The sequence below is a fragment of the Benincasa hispida genome, chromosome 7, assembly GCF_027475165.1.
Source record: "Benincasa hispida cultivar pf3 chromosome 7, pf3_genome.v1.1, whole genome shotgun sequence".
Lineage (NCBI taxonomy): Eukaryota > Viridiplantae > Streptophyta > Magnoliopsida > Cucurbitales > Cucurbitaceae > Benincasa > Benincasa hispida.
Window position 1 is genome coordinate 19083628 of NC_143484.1, and position 8729 is coordinate 19092356.

Sequence of the window (8729 nt, forward strand, 5' to 3'; positions counted from 1 at the left end):
TAATTTAATATTTGATATTAAGTTATTTATTTAAATAAATCAATTTTTATTTATAAATTCAATTTTTAGAATTGAATTTTATTTTCATCTAAATTAATTTTAAAGTAAAATTAATTAGAATTAAAAATGATAAATTAAAATTAAAATTTAATTTGAGTGAAAAATCCAACATTGATTTTTAGTGCATTTTTCCACATTTCAACACTTAGGCCACTCACTTAGTGCTGATGGAAGCCTTAATTAGCTGAATAGGTTAGTGCTTGCACGATCTATCTTGATGAATACTCCAAATTTCAGGAGATTACATTCATGCAATCTTATTTTCTGAGAATTTCAAGCAATAATTGTTTTCGCCTTCAAACTCTCTTAATCACACTCAATCCCCCTCAATTTTGAGTTTCCACCCCTCAATCTTAGGCTTAGAATGGTAGAGAAGAGCCTGGTGGTCTACTAGAGTTTTGAAGTTTCAATTTTGTGGATTAAGCAAGGAGCAAGAGGAAATCAACAAAGGTATACACACATAAAACCCTCTTTCTATTGAAACTATTTCTTTGCATGCTTTGAACTCAAATGAAGTGTAATTAGAGTACCTAATGATTCTGTCTGCTTCCGTCTTATGCTTGTTTACTCAATCATGAAGGATATGCTACATGCCTGTGTACTGTAGTTCAAAAGAAGCTGGGATTCTAATCTACCATCGATAGAATTTGCCTACAATAACAGTTATCGTTCCAGCATCGGAATAGCACTGTAAACAACATTCTATGGTAAAGGGATGTAGAAGTCCTTTATGCTGGGATGAAGTTGAAGAAAGGAAGTTATTGGGACAAAAACTAGTTCAAGCTGCTATTGAAAATGTGAAGCTGACCAAGGAGAAATTGAATACAGCTCGAGATAGACATAAGAGTTATGCAGATAAACGACGTAGGGATTTAGAATTTGAGGTTAGTGATAGGGTCTTCCTCAAATTATCTCCATGGAAAGGTGTCCTACATTTTGGAAGGAAAGGGAAACTGAGCCCGAGATACATCGAACCTTATGAGATTCTAGAATGCATAGGGCCATCAGCCTATTAGTTAACACTACCTATGGAGTTATCTAAAAATCATGATGCCTTTCATGTATCCTTCTTAAGGAAATATGTCCTAGATTGACGCATGTTCTTGGGTTTCAACCCATGTAGCTAAAGGAAAACTTATCATATGAGGAGGAGCCCTTGTGGATACTAAGCAAGAAGGAGTAGGTGTTATGAAACAAGATGATACTACTGGTTAAAACGCTGTGGAGAAACTACATAGTAGAAGAAACAACTTGGGAGGGTGAAGATCGGATGAAAACTAAGTAGCCACATCTATTCTTCTGATGACGTTCACTGAAATTCAAGGACAAAATTTCAATAAGGTAGTCATAACTTGTAAGCATTAAATCTTTGTTATTTTACTAAATTTTTGTTATTTCACTTAAGCTTAAGTTAGATTTAAATAACTCATTAGGATTGATTTGCATGAATTAAAGTGAACTCTGTGAAATTAAGGTTGCAACTTGAGCGAATTTTAGTCTGTGTTGAATATGAAAATAAAAAGGGAATTTTTTAAAGGATATTGTTACTTTTTAAAGAGAACTAAGGCTAAATAGGAAATGTAGGGGAAAGAAGTTAAACTATGTGAAGGAAATTACCTAAGGATTGTAAATATAGAAAGGGAATGAAAGAGGTGTGAGACCCGAGAGGCATAGAGTTAGAAGTTTTCAAAATTGTTTAGGGAATTCGAGTCAAAATTGTATAATGTTAAGTAATTTCTTTTATATGAATTTCAAGATAATGGATGAGGTATGAGATAAACAAGATTTAGTTGGTTGAAAAGTTGGAGGAGGAGCTGGCAAGAAATTAAGTGAGGCAAAGAATGTGTTACTGGTTGCATATAAAAAGGGAGGTAGAATTGGCCAGTGTTCACAACTCACTTTTGAAAAATGAGAATTTCTTCAGCCAAATCTCATAAAGATCAAAGAAGTAGACGATGGAGGGAAACCATGGTGAATCTTGATCGAAAGGTTGGTGAAAATCAAAGGATACCAAAAGCTGGTCTAAATTTCGGGCAAACCTGAGTATGGTGAAGATATGAGTTGATTTTTGGCCGGTGAAGTGGACTCAAAGGCTCAAATTCAAAGGTTAGTTGCTTTAAAGGTTATTTAAGTTTTTATGTAAGAAAGTTTTATTTAATTCGGCTGGAAATGGAGAATTTTATGCTGAAAATGCAATTGGAAACGAGGGTCTGATCAAGGGGCTATCGGCTGAAAGTTGAAGAAGACTAGCTTGTTGGAGCCTGTGGACGCATCGTTGGGCAATCGATACCTCACGCACACCCGTGCATTGTCACATGCGTGCCAACCATGCACTCCACACCCTTCTTGCATTCAGCAGCGTCTGTCCTCTCATCCTTTGCATTCAACAATGCTTGTCCATGCCTAGCGCATTGCAGTGTGTCGTCTAGCACCCATAAGCCTGCCCTTATGCGCGTGTCCTAGCACCCACACCCTAACCTTTTGTTTCAAAATGTTCAAGAAAATACCAGATGAAACCAAATGAAAATTAAGGAAGTCAAAGATTAAGAAAGAAAACATGAGGGAACTGTAATCGTTGAATCCTAAGAAGGGTTCTATATTCATTCATAATTTCATAGTCTTCTATTATTATGAGCTAATACACATTAAAAAACGAGCATTCAACATCAAAAGAAATATAACTCTCAACTTGATCATCATGATCAAACAAAAGTCACTTAGTATTTTTCCCTTACACTCCATCTCACTCGTCAAATTATAGCCATAAATGGCTAAAAGGTATTAGATATATAGTGGGATTCGAAATAAGATTTCCATGTGTCGAAGAATGAAATCCACAACAAACATTGAGCAATTGAAGCTTCTATGTCAGTTGTACATTCAGTCAGTCATTCGGTCTTCATAACTCACAGTGGTAGATTGAACACACTAGATTGAACACACTAAGATATTATCTAAAATGTATTTTTTTTATTTTCTTATAAATAGACAACAAAGAGTTTGATTTTAGAGATAGATTTATTTCTCCCTATTTTCCATCTCTTTGATTTTCTCCAAGCAAAAGTTTTTTTCTTGTTTCCAAGACTTTTCTGACGAGTGCCCGTCTGTCAAGAGTGTTATGTTAACCTTAGGAAGAAATCGGTGTGAGACGATTAGCATTACATAGATTTGTAACAATCAAATGATTTTAAAACAATAGGTTTGTAACTGTCATACACTTTCATTGAAACATTAGATATGTAATCGTTTACTGGCTACAAGATCTGTAACCATCAAAATGACAAGTCATTCCCAACAACGTTACAACTTCAAACCTAAAGGATCACATAAAACAAGATTCAGATGCAGTAGAATATAGCATAGATTTTTTTTTTAATTTTCTTTTGAATGTAACGATCAGTGTATCCCGTAAGTAAAAATGAATTTTCTTTTAACTAGGATTATCACAATTTTTTTTGAAAAATAATCTTTTGATTTAAATTAATGTGTGAAATTATGAAGATATCAAATCATACAAATAATAAAAAAGATATATGTGTCTTAAACTAATATATGATTATCACGAAATTTTTAGAAAAAATAAATAAATATTTTGGTTTTTGAACTAAAGATTAAAATTAGGAGGACAATCAAATCATTCAAATGAAAAATAATGCCAAAAAGAAAAAAAAAAATTAAAAGATGGTTATGACGAAATTAAAAAGCAAAATATTTTGGCTTTAAGTTAAAATTTGAAATTAAGAGATAATCAAATAGTCCAAATAAAATATTTTTTATATTTAACCCTCTAATAACATTCATATATTTTTCAACAAATACAACTAAAGTACGTATTTTTAACATGATAAAACACGTGCACATTCAACTAGTTTTTTACTAGTATTTTATATCTCTTTTCCGAAAATATAGTGACTCCATTAAATATAGGGTATTTGTAATATATAGTAGAATAAGAGAAAAAATCTAAAAATGTATTACATCCTTAAAATATTTGTAAATATGAATGAGTTGACTAGTCAATCTTTAAATTTTTTTAATTTCCAATTTTGCCCTCCCTTGTCTTATCTTGTTGTACACATTTTTTTGTAGTCTTTTTTTTTCTCTTCTTTGATTTTTGCTTCTTTTATCCCTTTTTTCATTTTTTTTCATTTTCTTTTCTTTTCTTTCTCAGTTTTTGTTACTTCCCTTTCTTTTTTTTATTCTTTCTTTTATCCTATTTTTGCTTCTTTCCTTTATTTTTTTTATTTTCTTTCATTTTCTTATTTTTCCCTTTCATTTTCTTTCCTTTATTTTTCATTTTCTTTTATTTCCTTCTTTTTTCCTTTTCCCTTTCTTTTCTTTTTTAATTTTCTTTTCTTTCTTCGATTTTTTCTTTTTTTGTTTTTATTTTCTGTCTTTGGTTTTTTATTATTTCTTTTATTATTTTTATTTTCATTCATTTCTCCAATTTTTGTTTCTTCTCTTTTCCTTTTTTATTATTTTATTATTTTATTTTATTTTCTTTCTCCCTTTTTACCTTTCTTTTATCTTTTATCTTTTTATTTTTCTTTCATTTTTTGGTTTTTGCTTTCTTTTTTTCTATTTAATTTTCTTTCCTTTCTTTAGTTTTTGTTTATTCTCTTTCTCTTATTTTTAAAATTTTTCTTTCCTTTATCTGAATTTTTTCTGCTTCCCCCCTTTTTTCACAAGAATTATGAGGTCGATTTTCGTAGCCAAGACTTGAAAGTACTCAATTCATAAGTGACTTAACGCCAACAAACCAATCATCAAGTTTGATTGTTATAACAAATAATAATTATAAATAGCAAATGAAAATCTATCCGTGATAGCTACTAATATTTTCTATCATTGATAGCTTAATCTTTGATAGAAATCTATCATTGATAGCCAACTTAGTGAATTTAATTAATAAAGTTGAATCTCGAACTAAAATGTAAGTGGAATGCCTAGAAGTTATCACTAATAGCATGTTTATCAGTGATAGAAGCTATCATCGAAAAGAAAATGGACTTATAAATGTTTGGGAACGACAAGAAAGGGGCAAAAAGGTGTTCAGTGGTTATGGTTGATAGAAGCTACTACTGATAGCATGTTACAAGTGATAGAAGCTAATACTAATAGCATGTTTAGATTATTATTGGGTGTTAGATAATTTCTACTAACAGATTATTTGTTGTTTAGATTATTTAGACGAAGCTTCATAATATTTTATCATTTCTTTTTAAAATTTTAAGAAGAAAAACTTGTTTTGACGTTTCTAATTTCTCTCAGGTTTGTGATTAATAAATCATACCACAAAAAGGAAAGAAAATCAATTTGTTAGCTCGAATGATAATATATATATATATATATTACATTACTCGATTCTTTGAGCATAGGGCTTGAACTGCTAATCTTGCAGGTAAATTAGTAGCATTGCCCAATCCAAACGACTTTGCAGATACATCAATTGAACAATTTTCCATACCAATGCAAGTTTTTTCTACCAAAAGAGCACTATTTGAAACATCCCATGATCCTTTTTTGAATGAACCACATTTTCCCTCTGGATTTCCATAGCTAGCAAATTGGATGTCAGAGATGATATGCCCTCCCTGACAAGACAACTCTAACGTACTTCCTTCATTAGCATTTCCACATATTGTTCCTATAGTGATGGTCTGAACTATGACTTGTTGAGGATTTCCACCAATTTCTTCAAACAAAACCAACGTGTTGGTGTCATCCGATAGAAACGATCTTGGAACATGATACCATCTTTGGGAAGGATTCCCACAATTTCCAACGCACTTGCTAGGGTCATATGCGCCTCTATAATCACAGGTTGCGCTGCAACTATCATTGCCAACAATGAAAGAAGGCCAAAATCGACCTATGCTTTGTCCATTTACCCAAGCCTGACCTTTTCCCATTCCCTGCATGTCCAATGCTACAGGGTCAATTCCTGAAGGTGTCTTAAAGCTTGTTTTGTACCATGTCATTCTCCTGCCAATAGATTTTTTATTTAATGTGCTCCATTTTGTTCTCTGTGAGAACATTGGGTTGTAAAGTTGCTTCATTTCTCCATTTAATCCAACCTTATAAGACCATAAATTTGATGACAAATCAGTTGTGACATTTCCATCTCCAATAAGATAAATGGGACCTCCATCAATTCCAGTTGGCACCGTGTCATAAAATGCATCATAATTTTTCAATCCTACTATTGCACTCAAAAGGGTTATGGTGTTGGTTCCGACTTTTAATAGAATGGGTTTCTCAAATACAAAACTCTGGCCATTGCTTCCCCATTGCGATCCAATGTACCGTCTATTAACAAAGGCATGAAGCACATGACCTTTTGTATTCACTTGTAGAGTTACATTTTGAAGTGAAGATGTTGAATTAGTTTCAACATTTGTCATATACCACAAGTAGTCATTAAAATCAACCGTGGTTCCTTTTTGTTCCAAAAGAAAGTTTGCATTAAATGTACCTTTTCCTTGTAGAGTATCTCTCATGGGCTCCGGAGCCCAAACCCATGTCAGTTGTGTATTTTCCTTCTCATTCTGCACCTTCACAAACATAGATGTTTGGGAATTGATCTTTGCAGTGTTGAAAAGCTCTTTGTTGCAACCGTTAAGAATGCTCACAGACCAAGCTGGTACAAAGTACTTTCCATCTGCCTGCAAATCTATGGTAGCATCATTGCTGGCATCAGTGTTGCTCAAAAAACAAAACCACTCCCCTACTGTGGGGTTGGAGAATTTCGTTAAAGTAACAAAGCTACCAAATTTTTGGTCTGAACGGGTGCCGTTGGTGAGAATCTTCTCTCCCATTTTGATGGATTCGTGGAGTTGTTTGAGATGTCCCCATTTGGGTTGATTCACGTTTCCATATTCATCAAGTGGGGCGTTGTAATCATACGACGTAGTAATGAATGGACCTCCCGATGTTCTTCCAAAGTTTGTGCCCCCATGATACATGTAATAGTTGTTAAACACACCACCAGATTGAAAAAATCTTGCCACAGAAAAAGCTACATCTTCTGCACTTCTATAAGGGTCTTTATCGCCCCATTTTTTGAACCATCCCACCCAATTTTCAGTAAACATTTTTGGGCTCCTAGGATTGTTAGGACTATAGTTATCACAATAGAATCCATAGCATGTATTGATGATAGGTTGTGGGGCATCACTTTGTTGGCACATGATCCATGGAACACCAATATTGAGAGATTCAGCCATTTGAGCACACCAGTTGATATATGTTTTTCCTGCGCTTCCATATGGGGTCATCACGTTTCCATACTCGTTCTCGATTTGAGCTAAGATTATTGGCCCTCCTTGTGATGCAAAGAGGTTGGCTTGTTTGGCGTATTCACTATCTTTGTTGTGAAAGTTTGCATTTCATTCTTGTAGACTTGATTGTCAGTTCGAAGTTGGATTCCCGGCATATTATGCAACCACGGTGGAAAGCCTCCATAGTTCCACTCGGCACACACGTAAGGACCAATCCTCATCACAACATATAGCCCAGCCTCTTGAACGAGTTGGAAGAATTTGATAAAGTTTAGATGTCCAGAGAAATCATATTTTCGTCGTCGAGGTTCGTGGCGATCCCAAAAAATGTACGTCTCGATTGCATCAAGTCCACCATCTTTAGCTTTTTGAATAAGATCAGGTCACATTGCTTCGGTGCTGCGTGGATAATGAATTGATCCTGAGAAGATAACACGCCGTTCACCATTGATAATTATGGCATTTGAATCATAGGAGACACTGTCTCCTTTACAAAAAGAAAAGCAAGATAAAGTTGCAAGGAGGGGAAGAACAAGCCATTGAAGGTTAACCATCTTTGATTTTACAACTTTAGGCGTTTCGTTTATGTTGGAATCAATGTGTTTATATACAAGGAATCTACGTAAATATGTGATAGGTCTTTCCATCAATCTTTGTACTCTATTTGTTGATGAATTCTAAATATAGGAATAATGTAAGTGAATTTAGCTGGCCAAACTTTATCGGTATGAGTTACTTTAGTGAAATTTGGAAAATACTCTTTTTAGAAAAGAATTTCAAAAATATTGTTCGACCTTATCCTGAAATAACCTATCACCCAATTAAAAATATTACACCAAAAGTCTGTTTTCCCAATAAGGATTTGCGTATTCATTTTTCATCTTTGGTTTTAATTTTAAAGACATCAACTTCACATGAGTAATAAAGTATGGCTAATAAATTCAATTATAGTGAAAGTTGAGTTTGAGTGTTGTCTCATTAGTGTGAAGCTCATGAATTTGAGTATCTTTCTTCAAATTTTTTATTTTTTGATTTTTCATTTTGTGCATTGGGGTCATATAATAAAATAGTACATGGTAAACAAAATAGGTTCCATATGATTTTAGTCTCTCAACTCTAGGTTCAATTTTTTGTTGTCCTCATTTTCTAAGGAAGTATACATTTTCTTCCTTATTTTATTTTTAAGTTAGTCCTGGATTAAAAAGGAATTACTGGAGGATTTTTTTTTTACTAATTTGGAATTTCTGGAAAAGAAGTGAAATTCAAGGAGACTGGGCCAGGAGTTATGCTTGGAAAATTCTTGAAGGATAAACAGGAGGACTGTGAGTGGTTTTATTATTTTGTTATGTTGAATTCTATATATATATGTTATGATATATATGTGTAATG

General features: G+C 33.2%; 1 pseudogene; it reads right to left on the reverse strand.

Annotated features, from left to right (window-relative positions):
• Positions 1-5411: 5411 nt before the first annotated feature.
• Positions 5412-7894, reverse strand: LOC150034996 (beta-galactosidase 7 pseudogene; annotated as a pseudogene).
• Positions 7895-8729: the final 835 nt, after the last annotated feature.